Source organism: Pseudophryne corroboree, chromosome 1 (assembly GCF_028390025.1).
Source record: "Pseudophryne corroboree isolate aPseCor3 chromosome 1, aPseCor3.hap2, whole genome shotgun sequence".
Taxonomy (NCBI): domain Eukaryota; kingdom Metazoa; phylum Chordata; class Amphibia; order Anura; family Myobatrachidae; genus Pseudophryne; species Pseudophryne corroboree.
Window position 1 is genome coordinate 545,499,796 of NC_086444.1, and position 19,623 is coordinate 545,519,418.

General features: G+C 42.2%; 1 protein-coding gene and 2 pseudogenes across 7 annotated transcripts in view; 2 read left to right on the plus strand and 1 right to left on the minus strand.

Annotated features, from left to right (window-relative positions):
* Positions 1–19,623, plus strand: part of LINGO2 (leucine rich repeat and Ig domain containing 2) — a 2,057,065-nt gene that overhangs the window by 1,834,660 nt on the left and 202,782 nt on the right. The window lies entirely within an intron of this gene.
* On the minus strand, positions 30–148 carry LOC134953767 (5S ribosomal RNA; annotated as a pseudogene).
* On the plus strand, positions 1,385–1,503 carry LOC134934745 (5S ribosomal RNA; annotated as a pseudogene).

Genomic DNA, 19,623 nt, shown 5'->3' on the forward strand with positions numbered 1-19,623 from the left:
AAATATATACACGGAAGGTGTGTTCCTTGATACTACAGTACCCAGTATTCCCAGAGGGTCACCCTTTCTGGTACTGACCAGGCCCAATGCTGCTTAGCTTCCAAGATCAGACGAGATCGGGCATATCCAGCATGGTATGACTGTAGATAGTCAAGTATATACCTATCTGCGTATGGAGGTTTGGGCTGGTCTGGAAAGGTATAAAGAAAATTGAACCCAGTTACTAAAAAGTATCTAGGCACTGTGTCCCAATAATTTGGGTGAAAGAAGATGTGACCGAGTGCAAGGGGAATAGGAGTAGGAGAGCCTGCCACAAACTAATGGGGGTGGTGTGTGGTACTTGCGGTGTGCTGTGGAGGAGTCCGCCCGCCGGAGCTCCGTGACGGAGATCCCGGAAGTCGAGCGCCAGACCGGAAGTGACGCGCGTTTCGCTGGGAGGAGCTTGTTCACCTGATCGGTGTTTAACCATTTAGACCAGGTATTTAACCATTTAGAGAGACCATCAATCAGATGGCAATGCGTGTATCATCCTTTTAACCCTCTCTTCAAATAGCTAAGTCAGGACAGTGCTTTGGAGAATCTGAACAAATCCACAGAAGGTCTATACACATAATCTGCACTGTATAAATTATGACAAATATGGTCTTATGTATGTAAAATAATTTTTCCTTGCAAATTGATTAATGATTATACTGTGGTTTTGTGATTGTGTGCTGGACTTTATGGGTATCATTATGCTTTTCATGTGGTAACACATAGTATTTCTGCGAAGCATTTAGCAATTGATTTATTTTGAATCTGTCTAAATTCAGACTGATGGATCTTCTCAATTACTAGAACAACAGTTTACCTAGCATTTCTATTTGGATTATGCAGATATTTATATCTACCTTGTTATTTTCAGACTGATATATTTGGATGTGCATATATTTATATGTATACCTTTTTGCTCTATTAGTAGGGAAACTTTCACATATTCAACAGATATCACCACAACTTAATTGTGGGAAACAGTGAGCATGCAGAATTTGTTTTGCCCTCCTTGAGGACTCTTGCTTCATGTGTGTTTTTTTTTTTCATGGTTTCTTACAAAATCCCACTACCAATATGGTTGTATTTTGAATGCTACATTTTGGGCAAATAATTTGATATCTGACAACATTAATACACTCGGCACCAGTGTCAACATCAGGATACCGGCTGCCCTATGCTTCATTTTGATACTATACATATGTGAATATTCCCCTTGCACTCGGTCACATCTTCTTTCACCCAAATTATTGGGACACAGTGCCTAGATACTTTTTAGTAACTGGGTTCAATTTTCTTTATACCTTTCCAGACCAGCCCAAACCTCCATACGCAGATAGGTATATACTTGACTATCTACAGTCATACCATGCTGGATATGCCCGATCTCGTCTGATCTTGGAAGCTAAGCAGCATTGGGCCTGGTCAGTACCAGAAAGGGTGACCCTCTAAGAATACTGGGTACTGTAGTATCAAGGAACACACATTCCGTGTATATATTTTTCATTCACCAGTATTCCTACTGCTATTGGTCTTTGCAGCACTAATATCTGTGTTACCTACTAGAAGGAGTCCGGAGTCGTTAAAGCCGGTTCTTCCTGTTTCTCTCATATGAATATACTCAAGTATAAAAATTCATAAATCCATAGAGAATACAGGATTTACCTAAAATTTTCGCTCTGATTCAATTCAAACATCAATACTCGCTTATTTCCAGTGGGTGTGCGGACAAACCTTCTGCCACCTACTTTACATTAAGAGAGTCACATATCGTCACATTGTGATTTAATACTTTTTTTATTCACCTTGCTGATATATACAGCATCATTTATCTAATTTGTTTGTCTCTCCCCCCTTTTTTATCGTCTGATATGAAATAAAAGTTATGTTTTATCTTTATAATTACATTTCACATCATTCCATCTTCATTACAAACTAATTTATCAAAAGTGTGCCCCAGAAAGACATCTAAACAGTCCCCTTTTTTGCTTCTTTGCAAAAAAAACCCTACAAAGTTTGTTCTGAACTTATGTCCGGGAGCACCGCCAACCCTATACTACCCACAAAAGCCAGTCAGGCGAACTGGTAGTTTTATGTTGGTTACTAGTATGATCTCTGCCTCCTACGGCAGATAAAAATTTGCTTACAAACTGCTATCACTTAATTACAATCTGAACCAGTGCGGATTCCAAAACCCCAACCCATTACAGCAATTAAATATAGTCAGAGTTGATTTACAGCACTTTAGTACCCAAATCACCATTGTCTGTAGCAGTTACCACTTTACATGTCCGCCCCTGCATGTGCTTTAATCAGAAAAACATATAGATGCATTACCTTATTTATGCAAATTGAATATAACCCTTTTCTCTTTTATGGAAATATTCTTGTCTCCTTTGATGTCTTGAGCAACATCTTAACTGCTGGTGCCATTAACAGAATCAAAAAATATGCTATATAATAGCTTGAAATAGAATACTTCAAAGAAAAACATAGTATTAGAGAACACTGACTGTCTCTAAAATGTCCCCACTACTTGATAAATGCAGACAATTATACCATGAATGCAACTCAGCATAAATGACATAGGAAATTGTTATAAATGGGAATAATATACTGTAAGCAATAAGCATATGAGGTGTAGATGTTGCAACAACATAAACACATAGTAACTATATATTTAATCAAGGAATTAGGGCTCATAAGTGCATAAATGTATAAGAAAACATGGTAAATTATTCTGCTGCAACATCAAAAGGTTTCTTTTTAATTATTTATGATAACAGAATTTATTCTAAATAATTTTAATAAATCATATTACTTATGCTCACAAGCTATCTGTGGGATCTAGCCTACATACTTCCGATCATTACACTTTATGCGTGTCATGGCAGCAGCAGTCTTTGAAGTTCCGAGCAAAATTTGCATTGACATTGAGCATGCTATTTAATACAGATAAATAGATTTAATTTCACAAATTATATACAACATTTTCATGCAACTGTAAACAATGACATTAGGAACTCTATTTGAATTGCTAAAACAAATAACAACTGAAGTGCTAGTTAAATGCAGCTATGTGAAATCTGCTAAACCGTAAGGACACAATAATTGCCCTCTAACATGCATTTCTGTGTTGGAATGTTAAAGAACAATTCCGCTATTTTTACTCTGGGTGGCATTCATGTAGAGAAATACAGGGCTAACCTTCAGTTGAGCATACAGTACCTCCCAACTGTCCTGATTTTGTAGGATAGTCCCGTTGTTTGGGCACTGTCCCACCAGAGGGCCGCAGTGTCCCGTGGTGGTGGTGGTGGTGGGAGAGTTGTGAGGCCCCTCTCACTCTCTTAGCTTGCATGGAATATATATTCATTGAATAGAGGGACAGCAGCTCCCTTTCTAGAGGGACTGAGGGCATGCCACAGTGTGGCCATTCACCGTTGTCCCTGCCCCAATGGAGCTTACAATCTATATTCTCTATTTACACACACACACACACACACACACACACACACACACACACACACACACACACTAAAGCTAAGGTTAATTTTGAGAGTCAATTAACCTACCTGTATATTTTTGGGAGGAAAGCGGAGTACCCGGATGAAACCCATGCAAGTACGGCGTGAATATACACACTCCACACAACTAGTGCCATGGTGGGAATCGAACCCATGACCTCAGTGCTGTGAGGCAGTAATGCTAACCATTACACCATCTGTGCTGCCCCTATAAATGTCACATTCTATAACAACACTCTGTATGTGGCTAGAATGGCCTCTGTGTTGCCTCTGTTATGCTGAATTACTTGTAGGACTATAGCGATATTTCAAAGAGTTGAGATTCGCTTAACATTACTTTTTTGTTAATTCAGTTTATGTATACAAAATAAACATAACATTAACATAAACTGGCTAGATTATAAATGCAAGATTATCAATTTTCCTTTGTATCTTTTGTTATTGTGTTTATTTTGTATAGTGTACTTTAGGCTGTATTTGTGTTTCATAGCTAAATTGCTGACAATTTGGCTGATGCTCTTTTGCAAACTTATGTTTAAATTAACAATAAAATATTACATTGACTAGAACATTTTTAATAATTAAAAAGGTGTATGTAGCAATAGTGGTCTTGTTGGTTTCATGATATTTACAGTACAATACAGCAGTCTAGGAAACTGAAAAGGGAGACAGATATAGATTTATGTGCATGTGGGTGCAGGTATGAGAGGGATATAATTTATTAGAAAAGATAGAGATGTAATAGTCCTAACCTTTTTTCTTTTTTTTGTAAGATAGTATGTGTTGTTTTGGTAACCATTGTTTTTCATTTGTGCTGCCTCTTCCCTGTTATGGGGCCATACATCTGAGATGGATTGCACCAAATTCCCGTTCTGCCAATGCGGGTGTCCTGCATTGGGGAAAACCAACAGATTGGAAATCCTTGATTCATTGATCCTGACCAAAAAATGATATCTACAAGTTGGTAATTTTTAGCAAGCTGTTTTTCCCCGATCCGCTAATCACCAGCAGCCACCTATCAGTGGTTTTGATCACTGAACAGTGGATCGGATCAGCATCGTGGGTCAGATGAATGTATTAGTAAAGCAGAGGAATGTATTAGTTAATTTCCTGCCTGTATTCAATTTGCTTCTGATGACTTACTAGTACTACCCCGCTCATTTACTGTGATCTGTAGGTGGGAGACTGTTAGCAGTACCTAGAACATACTGTAGCTGAATTAATTTGGGGGTAGAGCTTTTAGTTTTGCGGGCATGACTCTATGGAACTTGCTTCCCTGCATAGTTTGAGATGCCTCCACTCTAGAAGTCTTCAAAAACAGACTCAAGACTTACCTGTTCACTCAAGCATTTCACTAACGTCACTTTAGTTCCTAAAAAAATAAAACCCAAATGCTTACTGTAGTTCTCTTTTCTGTTCAGATTATTTTGTATCTTGTGTTTTTTAAATGCTATAAATAACAATATTATCATTATTATTATTATTATTAGTGTTTGGGAAAAACTGACAAGATATATAAAAAGTCTATCTATCTATCTATCTATCTATCTATCTATCTATCTATCTATCTATCTGCCTGTCTATCTACTGTACCTACTGTATCTGTCATATTTGCTTTATTTTTTCAATAACAATTATCTAATGCTGGCAGATGAAATTGGTTGGCATTGTGTTGCCTTATTGTATCAGTCAACCTGTGAGACGCTATTTCATTGTGATAGATTGGCACTAGGCTGTAGAAAACACATGTCACTGTAAGATCTTAGGATCTCATTCATACATTTGTGAGGCTTTATTCCCAAGAGCCCAGAAAGTAGTAATATAATCAGGAAACAGTTTGTGTGTCCTCCTTGATTCGATTGATGAGTTTGTTTTATTGTCAGTGATAGAGTGCAGTTTCATTCCTCTCTTTTAACTCTTCGCATTAACTTTGAGCCATTGATTGTTTTCATTAATCCCTATTTGATGAGACTGTGAATTCCCTATATGTGGCAGGACCTAGTGTTTCTTGTGCAATTAATTATGTTCACAGTACAGTGTGGCAAATAATCAGTGAGGCAATATTGAATGGAATGTCGCTCACATACCCAATGAAGGCTGACAAAAGGTCTTCTCCTGTTAATCATTACAACATTAATGCTGTCACTGCATTGCATAGGGAATAGAGGCTTCTTAGGAGTAAGTCTTCATACAGTAATCTTCCATAGCTGCTGTAAAGTATTAATAGTCAAGAAGGTAAATTGTAGCATGTTTCTTCTATAGGCAAGTAGCAGGGCCGTTTCTAGACAATTTGGCTCCCAGCGCGAGATTTCAAAATGCGCCCCCCCCATTGCTATAAAAAAAAATTGCGTGCCCCCCCCCATATAGCCATAAAAAGAAAAAGCATGCGCGTGCCTTCGCCATGCGCGCTCCCGACAAGGGTGTGTGGCCTGATTAAAATGTGCGTGGTCTCATTAAAGTGGGCGTGGCCTTGTCTGATATCATCACACCCACCACAGGGAAAAAAAATAAAAAATAAAAAAGTCCCCTTTTTTACACATTACAGCAGGCAAGTGTCCCCATATTACTCAGCGCGGCAGGCAGGTGTCCCCATTTTACACAGCGCGGCAGGCAGGTGTCCCCATTTTACACAGCGCGGCAGGCAGGTGTCCCCATTTTACAAAGTGCGGCAGGCAGGTGTCCCCATTTTACACAGCGCGGCAGGCAGGTGTCCCCATTTTACAAAGTGCGGCATGCAGGTGTCCCCATTTTACACAGTACGGTAGGCAGATATCCCCATTTTACACAGTACGCAGGCAGGTGTCCCCATTTTACACAGTGCGGCAGGCAGGTATCCCCATTTTACACAGTACGGTAGGCAGATATCCCCATTTTACACAGTACGCAGGCAGGTGTCCCCATTTTACACAGTGCGGCAGGCAGGTATCCCCATTTTACACAGTACGGCAGGCAGATATCCCCATTTTACACAGTACGCAGGCAGGTGCCCCCATTTTACAAAGTGCTGCAGGCAGGTATCCCCATTTTACACAGTGCGGAAGGCAGATATCCCCATTTTACACAGTGCGGCAGGCAGGTATCCCCATTTTACACAGTACAGCAGGCAGATATCCCCATTTTACACAGTACGCAGGCAGGTGCCCCCATTTTACACAGTGCGGCAGGCAGGTGCCCCCATTTTACAAAGTGCGGCAGGCAGGTATCCCCATTTTACACAGTGCGGCTGGCAGGTGTCCCCATTTTACACAGTACGGCAGGCAGGTGTCCCCATTTTACACAGTGCGGCAGGCAGGTATCCCCATTTTACACAGTACAGCAGGCAGGTGTCCCCATTTTACACAGTGTGGCAGGCAGGTGTCCACATTTTACACAGTGCGGCAGGCAGGTATCCCCATTTTACACAGTGCGGCAGGCAGGTATCCCCATTTTACACAGTGCGGCAGGCAGGTATCCCCATTTTACACAGTGCGGCAGGCAGGTATCCCCATTTTACACAGTACGGCAGGCAGATATCCCCATTTTACACAGTACGCAGGCAGGTGTCCCCATTTTACACAGTGCGGCAGGCAGGTGTCCCCATTTTACACAGTGCGGCAGGCAGGTATCCCCATTTTACACAGTGCGGCAGGCAGGTATCCCCATTTTACACAGTGCGGCAGGTATCCCCATTTTACACAGTGCGGCAGGCAGGTATCCCCATTTTACACAGTGCGGCAGGCAGGTATTCCCATTTTACACAGTGCGGAAGGCAGGTATCCCCATTTTACACAGTGCGGCAGGCAGGTATCCCCATTTTACACAGTGCGGCAGGCAGGTATTCCCATTTTACACAGTGCGGAAGGCAGGTATCCCCATTTTACACAGTGCGGCAGGCAGGTATCCCCATTTTACACAGTGCGGCAGGCAGGTGTCAAGTGGGGGGGAAGGAAGGGGGAGAGAGAGAGAGAGAGATAGAGATAATACTTACATCTTCCCGCTCTTCGAGTCCTGCCGACTCACGTCCCTTGCGCCGGCTGCCTCCTCCTTCCAGGCTTATCTCCTCTCCTCCCTCTCCCTGAGCGCTCCTGCTTGGGGGGCGGGGCTTTGCAGAATGACGCGTTTGCGTCGTGACGTCACGATGCAAGCGCGTCATTCCACGAAACTCCGCCCCCCGAGCAGGAGCGCTCAGGAAGAGGGAGGAGAGGAGATAAGGAGTCACAAAGTGCCGCGGCGGGCGCCCCGTGTGGTTGCACGGCTCGCTCGCCGCTAGAAACGGCACTGGCAAGTAGAAATAAAACAGTTCATGGATCTAACTTTTTTTTTACCGTAATGCCTCAGCCTCAGGTATATTATGCAGTTGTTAGGAAGGAGTCAGCGTTGATTCATGTATCTTAAAAAACTAGATGAGTCTATTGCATTAAGCTTTGATAAAGTAATTATAAAATCTATATTTTTATTTTGTTTTTAAAACCAAGTATATAACTTTTTGACATGTTAAAGACATAAATTTGGTTTTATATTGGGTCATATAAAGCCCAATAGAAAAGGAGGCGACTGCCAATAAGTTGGAGCATCTCCAACTGTACATTATACTTGATAACAGTGTTGGACTGGGGCATGAAGGGCCCACAGGGGGATCTAATGGTAGGGGACCATGTTTATGGGTGTGGCCAGCCACCATAGAGGCTTGACTAACCATTAGAGAGTGCATGTTTTGGGACCCTTAATAAATATATACAGTAAACACTGCTAGTGCATGCATGAGGATGTACCAGATTAATGACAGCAATGCACTGTAGAGAATACACCACAGTCCTGTGCAGTATAATGTAAATATGTATAATGTATAATTCAAATGCACAGTATGAAAACTGGTCCCTAGAGGAGGAGGTGGGCCCCCGGGCAGTGGGGCCCACCAGGGCCAGTCCAGCCCTGCATGGTAATTCAAATCCTAAAATTGGCTGAGTAGGGTGGTTCGGGGAAGTTTGAAAACCACACCAAACCATGCAGACTGTTTTATTTAGCTGTTTACAGGCAGTTACCACATTCCAGAGCTTGGTACAAATAGGAATGGCATTTTCTGAGTCTTGGACACATTTTCGCCATTAGTACTTTCTTAATAAAAAGTGTTGAAGTTTTCGCCTACAGTATGTGAGATTAGAAGTAATGGCCCTGATTTTTAGTGTTACGCAAATATGACAGCCAGGGCCGCCATCAGGGGGGTGCTGGGGGCACAGCTGTCACGGGCCCAGCATCTCTGACAGAGAGAGGAGGGCCCAGGATGCTCATGCAGCCACCAGCCCGCCCGCCACCGTCCCCGCCGTTCCGCGGTCGTCCCTTCTGTTCTGCCGCTGTCCTCCAATCCTCCAGCAGCTCTGTATTGAAAACTTCTCTCCCAAAATGGCTGCCGCCACAGAGGAGACAGTTATTCAAGATACTATGGGAGCCCTCTAGTATCTTGAATAACTGTCTTCTCGGCGGACATTTTGGGAGGGATGTTTTCAAAACAGCTGCAGGAGGACGGAGAGCAGCACATGTATGTATGCACACACACACACACATGTTAACTGCAGGGACGTGCGGTGAGCTAAATGGCTCAGGAGGCACTGGCTGGCATCAGAGCCAGATTTACATGCAATATATGACCCAAAGCGTACATCTAGGCATTATACACAGGTGCAGCAGTAAAAACTCCTGGAAATGTAGTGAGTTTTGATTAGAGATGTGTGGAAAGGATACACAGGTGAAGCACTGCCTCACCTGCCATAGACTTTTTACTCAAAGGTTTTGGCTATAAAAATGATTAGAATAATGCAAAGAAGATATTTAAAACATATTCTTTGTATTTTTCATATACTTTATACAGTCAAGCCTCTGGCACAACCGTTAGTATGACAGGAAAGGCTCTGCCTCACCTGCCTCACCCCACCGCACGTCACTGGTTAACTGGTGCTGTTTTACAGTGGGGTGGGGGGGCCTGCCTATTTTGACAGTTCTGGGCCCCACAATTTCTGATGGCAGCCCTGATGACAGCCTCTTTTGCTGCTGTGGTGTCTGTGTCTTATGCTAATGGCACCTAAGAATCTGCCTGCATCAGCTTCACCACACCCCCTCTTACCTCCTGGAGCCGCCCACTAAAACACGCAGACCCTACATCCCATTCTTTACAGTAGCTCTGAGAGCAGACAATCAGGACAGTCGTGGCCCTATATCTGTCTCTTACCTGTATCAGCTAACTGCACTCTTCTGAATGTGCTGTTACACCAGATACAACAGGAAACATCATTAATGTGAAAGACATTCACACACATAAATATTTAGTGAGTGTTTTATTACCTAAGTTATTGCTCTCTTATGAAACGCTAATGGTTTCCTCTGTTCTTCATTATATTTAGGCTTTTTTTTTTATAAATATAAGCCATAATGAGATGTGAGTGAACATGCTCCCACAATTTGTGGTTTGCACTGAGCTAATCCCGTTAGTGGCTGCAAACCTTTCTCTCTCAGCCTCACAGTTACTGTATTATTCATCAACACCATTAGATTTTCAACATATTTTTCCATTGCCAAATGTGCTTCTAATTTTGAAAAATAAAAGCCAAATTAGGTTTTTGTTTATTTTAGTAACTCACAAAGAGCACAGGTGGTACAAATTATTAATTGGCCACCTGTTGCACTTTCTTATGTTACAGAAAACATTATCAACTTTACAATTAAATGACACTGAGAAGATGCAATTAACTCATAGTAACGTTTATTTTGCAGATATTTTAGGGCAATGAACAGTTTGATTGCATTATTAACTAGCTGAATGTCTTACTTTTTAGATTGTCAAATACTTCATTCTGTCAGTATACTAAAAGTACTGTCTAGCCCCTGCACACTACATAAAATAGACATTCAGTATGATTGTCATGCACCAGACATGGGATTAGTCAGTGCAACCTGATTGCAGAGACCAAGCCATTAACCTGTTGGGCTGAATGACCAGTTCTCACTGTACACTTCCCATGTACCAATAGGCCTATCAGTGACCTTACACTTGTGGATTTGGGCATTATTGAATTACTTGAGTTTCTTTGAAGTCTGATTAAATACAATATGCCCAATTTTCAACAACTAAAATCCTGATTGGATGAATAAAGGTGAACAGGTCATAAATAGAAATGTCTGGTGCCTGTTGCAAAATTTTGGACTGCTATGGCTATAATTACCCCTCTGGTCATATGGACTACTCTTACTATTGTTTCTTATTCCCTGGTAACATAGACTTCTGGTCACATAGACTTCAGGGGCTATAGGTACCCACTGGTCACATAGACTGGTCTGGCTATAGGTATGCACTGGTGGCCAGTGGTGCAGAGAGAGGGGAGAGTGGGCAGATTTCACCTGGGTCCGGGCCCGTTGGAGAGGCCCACTGCCCACCCTCCCCCCCACCTTCCTCATTGCAGAGAGCCAGGCAGGCAGCAGCCTCTCTCCCTAATCCGGTACACTGCTCAGTGCTGTGTGCTGAGCTGTGGAGAGTGGCAGCTGCAATGGCAACATGTCCTTTCTCTCTCTGCTTGGTGGTGTGATCACACCCGCTCCCCACCACCCGCTGGATTTGACACCGACATGAAGTCGCCGAGCAAACTACATAGTTTTTACATTTTTAAAGGAGAAGGTCTGGCCACGCCTCCCCTGTTGGCCAACCCCCCTCCTTTTACCAGGGCGCCCTGCTGGTGGCATGGACTGCTGGCACTGTAGTTACCCACTGGCCACATAGATTGCTGGGGCTATAGTTGTTGCTAAGGGTTAGTGATTATTATTATTACATACAATGAAAAAAAAAAATAATCTTACAACTACTGTATATTACATAGAAAACAATAAATAAGAGTTGAATGCAGAATGCTTTGTGCCTTTGCATTACAGTCACAGAGCGCTAGTATTTTAACTGTAGTGACTTATAATATTATGTGTAAATGTGATGGTATAACCATTTGTTAGTTGTAAAATATACAGCAAGTACTGGGGGTAAATGTACTGGAGGCACAGCTACAGGGGTCACAACTACTGGGGTCACAACTACTGGGGGCATAACTACTGAGGGCCTTCCCTGCACACTCTCAGGACAAAAGCACACTTACAGTAGGACACATGGACAAAGTTAACAAGAATACAGGATTTCACAGTGAGTTGGGCCAGACCCCATAGTAGCTGCACTACCTGGAACCAGTCTAGCCAGCCATCTGGATCAAGAACAGAAGCATGTCAGGTTTGAAGCACCAAGATTTGGAATATGAATATGAGTCCAGCTGGAGAAAGATTGCTATATAAATAAAATGATTATTATTATTATTATTATTATTATTATTATTAATATAGGAGTATGTAAGTATACATAATGTGAAATATATACCATGAACATATTCTGCCCCTCTGAAATGTGCTTGTTTGCTAAACAATAACATTAGTTGTCATCTAAAATGTGTTTCCTTATCCCTCAGACAAAGGAACAGCAAGCACTCTAGCTCTTGCTAAACATCTCCTTTGACGATCAACTTGCTATTGATGCTTATCTGGTGCAGAGCAAGCTCTGCCTTTAAACCAGTATGTCTTTTCTTCCTTATTTATAATCTGTCAACTATATCCATCAAAGAAACCACTCTTATCTATCTTACCTGTAAAGGCCAGTACTCACGGCCCGATGCTGGAGAGATGTGTGCTGAGCGAACCGCTCAGCACACATCTCTTCCGGCGCTCAGCACAGCGCGATCTGTGCTGAGCGTGCGGGAGGAGATGGGGGGGCCGCTCACTTCACCCAGCGGGTGAAGTGAGCGACCCGCTAGATTGGCCTGCATGCAGGCCAATCTAGCAGCAGCGATAGCGATGCGCGGGGCTGCGCATCGCTATCGCTGTTAGGGCTACACACGGAGCGATCTTGCTGAAAATCTAAGCAATCTAGTCAGATTGCTTAGATTATCGCTCCGTGTGTACCCCCCTTAAGATTATCACATCATGTATTTGCAACTTTCACATTGCATAAACAAGTTGTAATCAGTATCATGCATAAAATCAGCAACACTGTTCGCTCACCAAGGTCTAATAGGTATCCAAATGATAGGTAGACAGTCAATAAATTGACACTATATAGTCGACATGCATTAAGTTTGACAGGTACAAAAGGTCAACAGATTCGAAAGGTTGACAAGAAAATGGTTGACATACAAATGGTTGACACAAGTTACTTTTTTGGGGTTTTTATATGTTTTCCCAACTTTTGCATGATTTACTATCACGTGGACTATGATTGGGAATAATAACCTGTGGCTAGTGCAGTGGTAGCAAAGCGAGCCACCTTGCCAGAAGTGTGGTGAGTGAAGCAAACCAGCGAGGCTACATGTTTCCACTGATTCTGGTTCCATATAATGAAACCACAAAATGACACCTATAAAACTAAAAATTGTGTTGACCATTTGTGTCGACATGGTATTGGGGATAAGTCCCCGATCCCATGTGCTATTGCGATTCTGGTTGCCCTTTATTGCAGATTATGCTTTAGCTGCCTTAGACACCCAAAGCATTATCCCAGATAAGTGCCGGCATCGGGAGAAAATGATGATGGTATCGGGGCTAATATCATCCGCCCTGGTGATCCTATTAACAGTGGTAAAGTACTGCTTCTAATAGGATAAAGCCCAATGTAGGCTAATCATGGACCTGAAGAGCAAACAGGGAGCAGCTCCAGCTTCACAATTAAAGTCACAGGCGGACCTCTCTGCACACCCTCACAAGAATACATGATTTCACAGTGAGTTGGGCCAGGCCCCATAGCAGCTGCACTACCTTTAACCAGTCTGGCAGCCCCCTGGATCAAGAACAGAAGCATGCCAAGATTTGGAATATGAATATGAAATATTGAAGTATGAAAATATACATAATGTGAAATATATGACTATGAAAATATTCTCCCTCTCTGAAATGTGGTTGTTTGCTAAACACAAATAAAATATATGCACAGCTAAAGCATTGAACAACAATAATTTTAGTTGTCATTTAAAATGTGTTTCCTTATCCCTCAGACAAAGGAACAGCAAGCACTCTAGCTCTTGCTAAACTGCATCTCCCTTGACGATCAACTTGCTATTGATGGTTATCTGGCACAGGCATTAAGAGCAAGCTCTGCCTTTAAACCAGTATGTCTTTTTCTACCTTATTTATATTCTGTCAACTATATCCATCAAAGTAACCCCTCTTATCTATAAGATTATCACATAATGTATTTGCAACTTTCACATTGCATAAACAAGTTGTAAACACTCTGTATCATGCATAAAATCAGCAACACTGCTGGCTCACCAACGTCTAATACCTGTCTGCTAGAACCTAGTTCCACAGATTGTATTTTCTGATCCTGGAAAATCATGTTGAATTCACATTTTATAACGTCTCGCCTCTTTCCTCTGATTCTTAAGTATGTGCCGAGGCTTTTTCCCACTCTAAAGTAAACAGATGTGCCTTCAGATTGCCTTCTTGCACACTCCAACTAATTCTGCATAAAACACGTGTTTCAAAGATTTATTTTGATTGATAATTTGAGGATGACATTTTAAAAGCATCACGTTCTGTACAGATAAACACTTTGTGATTGACAGTTCTGCCATTACTTAAGACTGTTCAATATTGTGATGTTTATTGCAATCTGTATAAACATGATATTGTAAAAGTGCATAAACACATATAGGGGTCTAACATTGGTGGCAACTACTGACAATCTGGGAACTACTAGCTTTCCTGAAAATTAACTAGGAGGTAGAAATGTGCCATTTTATTTATATAGCACAACTGCTTCTAAGGGGTCTATTTACTAAGCCTTGGGTGGATATAAAGTCAACAGAGATAAAGTACCAGCCAATCAGCATCTAACTGACATGTCACAGGCTGGGTTTGAAAAATGACAGTTAGGAGCTGTTTGGCTGATAGGTACTTTATCTCCGTTGACTTTATCTCTACACAAGGCTTAGTAAATAGACCCCTAAGTCAGTTATATTGTATGCCTTTTAGGGGTCTATTCATGAAGCAGTGAAAAGTGTGGATAATTGAGCCAGTGGAGAAGTGGCCAATGGCAACCAATCAGCATTAAAGAAACATTTATAATTTGCATACTATACAATTATAAGGAGAAGCTGATTGGTTTCCGTGGGCAACTTCTCCATAGGCTCACTTTTCCACTCTTTTCTCTGCTTCATGAATAGAGCCCAAGTTGCTTTGTCTAACTAGTAGCTTATGGGCAAACTGATGTACTTGAAACCATTATAGGATTTCATTATAACACGTGTTACCCTTTTTGCGAAAATATTTGAATTTGAAAACTGTTGCAATATCAACAACAGACACATACTGTAGTTATAGCAAACATCGAGAACTCCTATCAACCCGAACTTGAAAGTTGCAGCAAATAAAACACATTTCTTTTGTTTTATATTATCTCATTGAATGTACAGTAACTCAAAGCTTAAATTAAAGCAAGGTTTTCTCTCTGTATTTCTTTTTCTTTTTTCGTCATTTTATACTCCTTGTGATCTAAAACTCCTATCAGCTATTCCTGGATAATTAAAAATTTGGATGTTCGGATTTTGGAAACAGTTAAGGTCAAAACAATTAAAGGTAGAAGTAAAAACAAAACAAAAAGGAAAATAAGAAAAAGTGTTACTTAATTTTTAAGGTTTTAGATATTGTTCTTTTTTATACATCGAGGTTTTTTAGTGTCTGTTGAGATGGCTGAATATTTTACTTGAAACTAATCAAGCTGATTTGGTATGGCGATTAAATGTTAATTAGTAAAAAAAGGGACTCTCCTCAATCACATAGATTCTCTGTAGCACTGTTACAATCAGTTTATTTCCCTGTACAGTCACATAATATGCCTCAGAACATCCTTTATGGTTTGGAATAATTTTTCTCTGCTTCGATTGTTCACCACTTTAATGACATCATTTTTTACACTGGTGGTGTCCCAGTATCCCATATCAATAGTGCTCATATACATCCTAGTTTATATAGGGCTATCAATTTTTTGGAATACAATAATCAGGAACACATACCTATCATTATTTGACTGTGTTTGGGATCAACATGCAAGCATGTTTATTTTAAGCAATGATTATTAAGTATAATGTTTTATGGTTAAGGAAATGAGATTCTTAAGTTTGGAAGTCAGTTATCACTAATGTTTCCAATATCGTTGTCCTGCATCACAAAAAAACAACAATAATGCATTCCCTCAAAAAGAAGGTGACACTGGGATTAGAAACTCCCTATGTAGACTACTTTCATTAAAAAAAAGAAAGATAAAAGCTTCACAATTTTGTGCAATGTCGGTACAATCTGATTGAGAGCCAAGGTATGAAAATATAAAGCAACAGTCATACATAATGAATTGGATAATGGGGGTCATTCCGAGTTGATCGCTCGCTGCCGATTTTCACAGCGCAGCGATCAGGTAAAAAAATTGCAAAACTGCGTATGGGTACAAACAGCATCGTTGCTGTGCAATGCTTCTAGCGACGATTCCGTTTGCACTGCCGATTGCAAGGAGATTGACAGGAAGGGGTCGTTTATGGGTGTCAACTGACGTTTTCTGGGAATGGTAGGAAAAACGCAGGCGTGTCCAGGCATTTGCAGGGCGGGTTTCTGACGTCAATTCCGGGACCTCCGTCGCTAGGATCATCGCACAGGATAAGTAAGTTCAGGGCTGGTCTTGTTTTGCACAAAATGTTTTTGTACCACTCGGCTGCACATGCGATCGTACATTTGCAAAGCGAAAATACACTCCCCTGTGGGCGGCGACTATGCGTTTGCATGGCTGCAAAATGTAGCTAGCGAGCGATCAACTCGGAATGAGGGCCAATGTTAGACATACTGTATGTGCAAAGTTTTTGTTATAATAAATTGAGATATGCAATGATGACCGCCACTTCAAATATTGTTGAAATGTTAATGGTTAAAATTAGGTGTTTTGGTACAACTATTGGTAGGTTTTTCAGTTAAAAGAGAACTGAAATCAGGTGTTCCCAGGGACTTCCTGAGTGCAGCACCATTTTCTAGACCAGCTGCCTACAAAAGCAGTGTGCCCGGCACCCATTTGCCTGCTTCCAAATTCCTTTTCTGTGATGTCAGGATAAGTGGATGGGGTCTGAGTATGCACAGGGTATGCCTTCTTCCTTGCTATACAGTGGCTTTATAGTCCACACAAATGTCTATCCTCAAAATTTTGAGTATGGTTAGAGCCATAGAAAATACATAACACTGTTTGAAAGCTGTGAGCAGAGTAATTAAGTCCATTTGCCACATAATAGAGCAAGTTCCACAAGATCATCCATTCAGGTAATTTGGATTTAATTATTGACTTTTGAGTAGAGCTGTTCTCTTTGGCTTCAGTGGTCCTTAGAAAGTTAGAGGACCTAAGTTTTTGAGGCTTTGAAGCAATGTTATAAAATTAACAATAGAGGGCTCGCTATTCTTTACTTGCTAGATGGAAGTTATACTGATTTGTGAGTTATCTTGGATTATAGTCATGTATATACCTCCTGTATGCTGTGTTTGTTTGTCAGAGGCGTAACTAAGAGGGGTCGAGCAGGGCACGTGCCCTGGGTGCCTTGGCAGGCCCAGAAGAGGAGGGCGCTGCTGGTGGCCAGGGCATCATGCCCACTCACCCCCGCTACTGTTCTTCTGCCCCTGGGCCATCCCCCATCCCGCTGCTATGTGATAATGTGATGGGAGGAGAGCGCAGCGCCTCTCCTACCCCTCAGTGTGCTCAGTGTCTGGTGACGGTCTCCACTCTCCGGAGGCGGCGGGGCAAGTCTCCTTGGTTTGGTAGCCAATCAGAGCTCGTGGACTGGCTTCTGATTGGCTGCCGGTCCGCGAGCTCTGGTTGGCTAATGAACCAGCGCCAAGAAGATACCCACGGCTGGCAGCCGGAGACCGGACTTCATGGTGTGTTGAGGCCGGGCAGGAGAGGCGCTGCACTCTCCTCCCCTCACATCATCACACAGCAGCGGCCAGCAGTGAGCGGGGAGGAGGGTGAGCAGGGGGGGCCACAATGTGTAACTGGCAGTGGCACTGTGGGGCAATGTGTATCTGGCAGTGGCACTGTGGGGCAATGTGCATCTCTGTGGGTCAATGTGTATCTGGCAGTGGCACTGTGGGGCAATGTGTATCTCTGTGGGGCAATGTGTATCTGGCAGTGGCACTGTGGGGCAATGTGTATCTGGCAGTGGCACTGTGGGGCAATGTATAGCTGCCATTTGCACTGTGGGGCAATGTGTATCTCTGTGGGGCAATGTGTATATGGCAGTGGCACTGTGGGGTAATGTGTATCTCTGTGGGGCAATGTGTATCTGGCAATGTGTATCTGACACTGTGAGGCAATGTGTATCTGGCACTGTGGGCTAATATGTATCTCTGTGGGGCAATGTGTATCTTGCACTGTGGGGTAATATGTATCTGGCAGTGTGGGGCAATGTGTATCTGTGGGGCAATGTGTATCTGGCACTGTGGGGCAATGTGTATCACTGTGGGGTAATATGTATCTCTGTGGAGCAATGTGTATCTGGCACTGTGGGGTAATATGTATCTGGCACTGTGGGGACATATATGTATCTGGCACTGTGGGGTAATGTGTGTCTGGCACTGTGTATACTGTGTAAAAAGGGGACTCTGCTTGCGTACTGTGTAAAAAGGGGACACTGCCTGCGTACTGTGTAAATAGGGGACTCTGCCTGCGTACTGTGTAAATAGTGGACTCTACTGCCGTAAAGTGCAAAAATTGAATGAAGGTGTGCTGAGAGATGATACAAGGGGTAGGTGATAGTGTGCTGAGAGATGACACAAGGGGGAGGTGATAGTGTGCTGAAAGACGACACTGCGGGTAGGTGATAGTCATGTTGGCACGCCCCATTTTCAGTGGCCATGCCCCTTCTGGTATGTGACCACGCCCCTTCTGGAGTGTGGCCATGCCCATTTTTCCGGCGCGTGCACATACTTCAGTTTATACTTTTTTTGGGGAGGGGGACGCCACTTTTCATCTTGCCCTGGGTTCCGAAAACCCTAGTTACGCCTCTGTTAATTATTTTTGCTCAGTATGTACTACTGAAAGAGGGGAAGGGGCCACAGTTAAGTTGCAGGGATATTCAGGAAAATAACACAAGTACATTTACAGAGGAGAAGGTCCTAACAGAACTCTCAAAGCTGAAAGTGGACAAATCTATGGGGCCAGATGGGATACATCCAAGGATACTAAAAGAACTTAAAGAGGTGCTGGTAGCACCATTGACAGAACTATTCAACCAGTCATTAGCTACAGGAGTAATTCCAGAGGACTGGAAAAGAGCAAACGTAGTCCCACTGCACAAAAGTGGAAGCAAGGAAGAGGCAAACAACTACAGACCAGTGAGTCTTACATCAGTAGTAGGAAAATTGATGGAAACACTCTTAAAAGAAAGAGTTGTAGATTATCTCAAATCCGTCAATTTACAGGATCCCAAACAGCATGGATTTACTGGGGGGAGATCATGTCAAAAAAATCTTATTGACTTTTTTGACTGTGTGACTAAAGTGATGGAAAAAGGTGGAGCCATGAACATAGCTTATCTAGACTTTAGTAAGGCTTTTGACACTGTTCCACATCGCAGACTGCTAAATAAACTTGAACGTCTGGGATTGGATATTAGGATTATTGAATGGATAAGATCTTGGTTGAAGGATAGAAAACAGAGAGTTGTGGTAAATGGAGTGCATTCACAGGAGGGAAATGTAACCAGTGGAGTACCCCAGGGATCTGTACTTGGACCAGTGCTTTTTAATATCTTTATTGGTGACATTGCAAATGGCATTAAATGGAAAGTATGCCTTTTTGCAGATGACACAAAGGTATGCAACAGGGTAGACACACCAGGTGGGGTAAAACAAATGAATGAAGATCTAGGTAGACTAGAGGAATGGTCAAGAGTGTGGCAATTACAGTTTAATGGCAAAAAATGCAAAATCATGCACTTGGGTCTCAAAAATCCAATGGCTATATATAGTATTAATGGCAATATACTTGAAA